We start from the raw sequence: 7,454 nt of genomic DNA, 5'->3' as shown, positions 1-7,454 counted from the left end.
ACATCCCTGCTGACTGTAGCCAAAGGCAGCAGCAGCAGCAACATGTCAAACCACAGAACCTGTGCCCTGAAAGGGGCCAAGTCAGCACTTTGAATCAACAAGCATTTGGGGGCAGGGATCAGTTCCCATCAAACATCCTGAATAAGTCTGCCCCAGGGTGGGAATCTTCAAGGCGAGCAGCAGAGAGATATGGATACTAGTGATGGCTCTAATGTTTCTAACACCATTCATCTCTGCAATTTATCTTTAAGCTTTAGAATGCGTTGCCCTGACCTGGATAGCCCAGGCAAGCCCAATCTCACCAGAACTCAAAAGCTAAGCACGGTTGACTCTAGCAAGTATTTGGAGGGTGATTTCCTTGGAATACCAGAGCAGAAGGCAGGGGCAGCCTTTATTCAGCCACTTGTCTAAATATCTTCCATGCCTCCATGTGCAGGGGTGCCACTGCGCATGCCCATTGGGACAGGCATGAGGATCCCGTTGGTTCCTTTCTGACCACCATGTGGATCGGTTCTCCTTTCCTTCCCTCATTGGTACTTACCTTCATCTTTGTTACCAACTTTGCCTGGACTTTGTTCTGTGGAGAAGAAAAAGATTATAATCAACCTCAAGGTGAGTTCTTCTCCACTCCCTCCCTTCTCCGGAGAGAACCCCCCCCCCCCTTGAGCAAAAAGCCTCATCCACTTCATGGAAAAACCTTGGGACTTTTTCATGCTCTGCAAGTGGTGTGACAGCAAGCTTCCCCCACCCAATGGCCACAACCTTTGTCTCCTGTGCCTTGAGGAGTCACACCACCCAGAGACCTGCCCACACTGTTCAAAGTTCTCCAAACAAACCCAGAAAAACACCGCTGCTAGGCTTCAAAGAAGCCCTCTTGGAAGCCGCACTCACTTCTCCCAACATGGCTACATTGCAGGCCAACTCGGGCCTCACTTCTATGTTGACCCCTTCCACATTGACACCCTCTCTAATGGCCATCACTTGGTCCAACGCTGACCAGTCAATGTCAAAATGCCCAACCCCAGCATCCGATCTGGACATCTCCACTCCTGCAAAGAAAAGCAGGGAGGCTAAAGAGCAGAAGAAAGACAAGGAAAAGTGGCACAAGAAGGACTCCAACAAAAGTCCTCACTGTCAACTCAATAAACTAGCTACCCCATGATACGTTCCAGAGCCAGGCATCATCCCATCTATCCAACTCATTCAACTCACAGGATCGAAGGATTAAACACAGGACACTGCACTCTCCGACTTTGAGATTGACCTTACTCAACAGACCTCACACTCCCCCTCTTCAGGAGCGGAGAGCAACCCTCAGGACTAACCAGTTCCCATGCAGGTGGAACAGTCGACAACCCCTGAAGGACAGACCATCCCACCACTGGACTGTTCAATACCAAAACTACCTGATGACTGGAGACCACCACCTCCCCCGCACCAGGAGCAACCTCATTGGCCCTACATGTACAGAGCTTACCCCATGCCCTCATTCCCGTGGATGCCATCCACCAGACTGGGATACATGCTCCATGATGTCAGTGTTCTTGCCATAGGGACTGCCACTAGACTCTGGAGCCTTTGGCACTGAAAAACCTGCAAAGAGACCAGCCCCAGGGATCCTGGCACTGAAAAAACCACAGCCTAAGCTGCAACCCCCCCCCCCGACCCCCTCTGGACCTTTCCGAAGGAGAAGCGGTTTCATCGGCACTCTGACTCCGAGTCTGACGCATCCTGCTCCAAACATCCTGTGACAGAACTGGCCCAATTCAACCTTCAGACCCAGTCCTGTCACCTCCCTTTTTGGTTGGCAACTCCTGGAGGAAGCTAATCTTCTTCCTGCCACTTGGGCGTGCTACCACCACCTGCTCAGTTTAGGGGTTCCTGACTGAGAGGAACAGGACTCCCAATCCCCTTTTCCAGTTCTGAGGTCTGGCCTTAAGGTCCTCTGCCAACCCAGCACCTGGTTATCACAGAGACCAAAGTCCTTCTATGGGAGACCCCTGGAGTATTGGCACCTTGCTAACGGCATGCCTTCCCCCTTTCCTGGACTCCTCTCTTACAGTAGCGTAGTCTAAGGTGGTTGGGGAAACTATGTGACACAGAGGGACTCAAGATTATAACAAACAAATATTTATTTACATTATATAACTATTTACAGGCATTTTTAAAAAAATGAACAGAAGCAACAAATCATACTATGGAAAAAACACTCCTCTCCCTATTTTAATACTTGCCCTGACCATACCCTTCCAGAACAGACTCACCAACTGAACTGACTGAACTCAAACTGAAGGCTTCCCGCCCAAAATCTCCAATATAAAACCCAGTTCCTGCCCAGGAACTGGTCTTCCCTCCTGCAGCCTTCTGGGAGACCAGCTTGAAAGACTTCCCGTCTCTCTAGGAGGCCTCCTCAGAATTCCTGCTGTCAAACAGGAGGGGAGAGGGGGAGGAGGAGACTAGGCCCCAAAGCCTGCTTCCAGAGTTTAATAGACTCCTTCAGCCAAGTCCCAGTAAAAGACCAGCCAAAATGGCATTTGTTCACACATTCCAATACTGACATGGAACCATCCCCACCATAGCACCTACTGGAAGATTCTCCCATCTTGCCCTCAGAAGACCTGCGAGCATATGGCAACTTCATTAAACATATGGCACAGGCCTTGTCATTACTGGTCTCTCAATCACAACTTACTGTAACAGACACAGTGTTCGAAATACCCTGTTTCCCTGAAAATAAGACCTACCCCAAAAATAAGCCCTAGCAGGATTTCTATGCATTTGTTAAATATAAGCCCTACCCCGATAATAAGACCTAGTGATGGGCGTGGCTATGCAGCGTATCTGCATAGCCACGCCATGCATTTCGGCGCAGAGTGGTAAGGAAGACTGAAATACCTTTTATCTGCTACAACTCCTTTCTCCGAGCCGTTCGCACTTGCGCAGGTGGCAACCACATCACACCTTTCTCCTAGCCGTTAGCGCATGCGCGGGTGCACGTGTGGTAACTGCGGTCGCAGGCATCCTATTGCACACGCGCGAACGGCTAGGGGAAAGGAGTTCAAACATCACTAGCACCAGCCCCACCAACAAAGTCGGCTCCCCCTGTCAGGTCCTGGCCATCCTATACACGCTGAGGCTTCAGGTGGAGATGGAGACATAGAGACTGGAGGTCTCTACAGTGAAAGTCTCCTTAGTGAAATGAGGAGCAGGACGCTCTGCTTTTTAACCATATTGTGTGTCCCCAGGGGGAAGAAGAAAAGCTGTGGCTGCTATTTTACCCAGCACCAGTCCAGCAATAGTCTGTGGGCCTCTCCTCACCCTACAGAAACACCAGTAAAGCTGCTGCTCCCCAGCACCGATCAACAACAGTCTGTGGGCCTCTCTCACCCCCCACCACAAACACCAGGGGATAGGGGAAAAGCTTCAGCAAGCAGTCTGCTACTGAGTCCAGAGAGATCATCCCTGCTCCACTGTGCAGATTGGACTCAGTGCTTGCTGGATCCCAAAAAAAATAATTCAACCCTTACACATCTGCTTTGATGGCCTATCTCTGCTTTTCCTGAGTATCTGTACCCCTAGACAAGATGAGTGCAAAAAGAAAGAGCTATTCTGTTGAGTACAAGAAAGGAATTGTTGAGGACTCCCAGGGCAAGAATCTCACGGCTTTCTGCAAAGATAAGTTGGATATCTGAATGGTCCGAAAATGGCGGGCAGAATACGATAACCTCAGTCTACATGTGGACAGAGGAAATGCTAAGAAACACAAGTGTGGTTCAGGTCAGCAACCTTTATTTCCTGAGTTGGAAAACATAATCTGTGAATGGATTGCTGACAGGAGAGCAAAGGCTTTGGTTGTGCGCAGAGCTGACATTCAAGCATTTGCCCTTGCAATGGCACTAAAGTTCGAAATATCCCCAGAATTCAAAGCATCACAACACTGGCTGGATGGCTTCCTTCAGCGATATGAACTGTCTCTAAGAAAATCAACAACACTGTTTAAGTTGGAAGATGCAGAAGTTATTAAGCAAGCACTTGCATTCAAGTCCTTTGTTGATGGCATCGACTTTTCTAAATATCAACCTTGCAACATGATTGCTATGGATGAAACTGCAGTGTTTATGGGTCAAGGAGCCCAAACAACAATTGAACAGAGGGGTGCCTCCTCAATCTACATTCCCTCCACTGGTTACGAAAGTTCACGTGTTACCTGTATTTTGGCCATTTGTCTGGATGGAAAGAAAGCTACACCTCTTAGCATCACTAAGGGCAAGAAAGATAAGATTGAACCAGTGGTGGGATTCAGCCGGTTCGCACCAGTTCTGCCAAACCGATACCTAATGTGCTATTGGTTCGGCAGAACCGTTTGTTGGCCAGGCGCCTGCTGTTAATTTTTATTACTTTTTTTGTCCACCGCAGCTTGCCCTGGTCTGGACAATGATTATAAATTAATATAATGGCTGCCTGCTTGCCTGGCTCTGCTATGCTGGGCTCTGCTGGGCTGGCCAGCTGTCAGTCAGCCTGTGTAAGCCCCACTCTGCCTCCCTTGTTGTTGGCAAGGATTGGCTCCTCCTGCACACGTGTTCTGAACGTCTGTGCAGAGGAGAGAGGACTCAGAGGCGGAGGCCGCGGAGCCACCATCAGCCATCACGTGGCAGCGACGGGAGTACGGACAGTACTGGGTCACCGGCCGTCGGCATCTGGGTGAGTTATTCTGCTGTGCTGAGCCTGTCACTGCAGTGTTTAATGTGGCAAGTGAGGGGCCGGGCGGGCCCGCCAGGGGCATCAAAATGGCGCAGTTATGTGGGGAGGGAGGCTGCTGCTAGCTTGCCGAGGATGAGTAGCTCAGGGGCTGCCAGGCAGCTGTTGGGGAGAGACTGAGAGATGACTCAGAGGAGCCAGTATGGCTGGACTCGGTTGCTGGGCCGGCCAGAGAGGAGAGGAGCCATAATTAGCCTGCAGTGGTGGAGGAGGGAGGGGGGCATCAAAATGGCGCAGTATGAACATGTAAGTAAATGTCATTGTGGAGAAACGCCATCTTAGTTGGGAGGGAACATGAAACTGATAAGCAGGCTTTGGCCTAGCCTCCCTCCAACCCCCCCTCCCTTCCAGAGCCAAACCAGCAACTCTAGGGGGAAAAGCCTCCTAGAGCGGCAGGAAGAGAAGGCAGTCCTCAACTGGCGCTAAAAGGAGGAGGTTGGGAGCATGGCGGCTCCTGACTGTAATATAGGCCTACTCAGGAAAAGAAGGCCCCCAGGCAGTCAGACCAAGTAAGTCATTTTCAAGGCAGGGCAAGTTTAGACCAGGGACAATACGATGCGTTTATAACCTCCTTTTCTTTGTCATGCTGTTTGCTGTGCGGGTGCTGTGCTGTGTAACCTTTTACATGCAACTGGTTTTGTTTTGTTCTTCTTTTCTTTTTCTCTTTTAATTAAATATTTTTGCTGTTTTGAATGCTGGCAGTCAATCTCTGTACCACATAGATCCCCAACCGCCTTAGACCACGCTGCTTTAAGAAGGGGGCCCCGGGGAAGGGGGAAGGCATGCAGTAGGATAAGGTACCAATCCTCCAGGGGTTCCCCGAAGAAGTGCTGTGGTCTCTGTGATACCCAAGTACTGGGTGGCAGAGGGCCCTGAGGCCTGGCCTCATAGCTGGAGAGGGGGATTGGGAGTCCTGTTCCTCTCAATCTGAACCCCTAGACTGAGCAGGTGGTGGCAGCAAGCCCAAGTGGCAGGAGGAGAAATAACTCCCTCCAGGAGTTGGTGACTCAATAGGGAGTTGACGGGACCGGGTCTGAAGGCAGAATCGGGCCGGTTCCGTCACAGTCATTATTATATTTTAGCCCTTGAAACTAAAGATGAAAAGGAAACACAGTTTGACAGATTTTTTCAATAAGAAAACAAAGCCAGATTCTTTTGTTGTATCAGAATTGGCCTTGGAAGGTTCAACACAGTCACTACCACAACCAATCCAGTCTGAAGAAAGCAGCACGTCAATTGAAATAGAAAATAACAACAACTCCAATATTGTAAATAGTCTTCCTGAATGCTGGTCAGTGCAACAATATAAAAATTTTAAAGAAAAATATGAAGGACTGGGAATTTCTAACAAAAAGTTAGGTTGTGAATATTGTGCAAAATATGATTTCATAAAAGAGAAAAGTGTTCATGCATCAAAAGAGTGGAAAGGTTTTCAGATTGAGCCATCAGGGAAAAACAGAGTGGTACAACAAGCTTCTTTAAGGAAAAAAATGAAAGATCATTTTTCATCAAAGGCTCATAACATTTGTAAAGACAACTTCAAAATTCGTGAGCAGGATACTATAACAAACATAGTAGATACAATGAATAAAAAATATTTCAGTGCTACTTGTAGAGTATTTAATACAGTTTACAGCCTGACAAAAAGATGTAAGCCATTTTCAGACATAGAAGATGAGATTGAACTGCAAATGAAAAATGGATTAGATATGGGAATAGGATTGCATTCACGTAAAACTGCTGTGAAAATAGTTGATTTTATTGCAAAGGAAATTAAAAAAGAAATATTTTCTAAAATTACTGAATATGATAAGAAAATATGTTTGATTATTGACGAAGCTTCAACGATATCTTGCAAACCAGTTATTATACTTTTCTTAAAAGTTTCATCTCCAACAATTTTTGTTGAGCTAGTTGAATTGGAAAAACAAGATGCAGAGACAATATGTTCTTCAGTTATGGAATAAAGCAAGTAAATCATTTCAAAATATTCCTTGATAAGATATATACTATTTTTCATCAATCCAATAAGAACCAGATTGAACTTACCAAAATATCCGAACAACTTGGAATTGAAATTATAAAGATTGGTAGAGTTTTAGGACCAAGATGGGCTGCCTGTAGTTTAAGGTCAACCCTGGCTGTATGGTGCGCTTATCCTGCGCTATATCACTATTTTTCTTCAAATGCAAAGTACTTGGGTATGGCTACCCGTCTTAAAAATATTTTTTTTCTTACTGATTTGGCATTGATGATTGATATTTTAAACGAAATTTCTCTGCTTTCCAATGCACTGCAAGCAAGAAATACAGACATAATAAAGGCTGAAAAACTTGTGATACGATCTATTAAAGCATTTGAAATGCTTGAAAAAGAAAAGGGTCCATATGAAAAAAAAGTTAATGAATTAATTACTTCAGAAAGCTACAAAAATATAGATTTTGTAGAAAATCATCGATTTGTTGGCCTTCCTTGGGAAACACTTTTAAAAGGCATTGTAACTAATTTGAAAAAAAGATTAATGGATTATGTGTCAAGTCTGCTATAATGCTTGAGTAGTTTAGTCCCAAACAGTGGTTCAGGAAAAGGATCCTGGGTAAAAGCCATTTTTCATTCAGATGCTGCTAGCTAAACTCTCCCTCCCCCCCTCCTCTCCTTTGTTATGTAGCAATGCTTGGAAACGAGAATATGGGAAC

The sequence above is a fragment of the Heteronotia binoei genome, chromosome 4 (genome assembly GCF_032191835.1).
Source record: "Heteronotia binoei isolate CCM8104 ecotype False Entrance Well chromosome 4, APGP_CSIRO_Hbin_v1, whole genome shotgun sequence".
NCBI classification, from domain to species: domain Eukaryota; kingdom Metazoa; phylum Chordata; class Lepidosauria; order Squamata; family Gekkonidae; genus Heteronotia; species Heteronotia binoei.
This window is presented reverse-complemented; position numbering follows the sequence as displayed.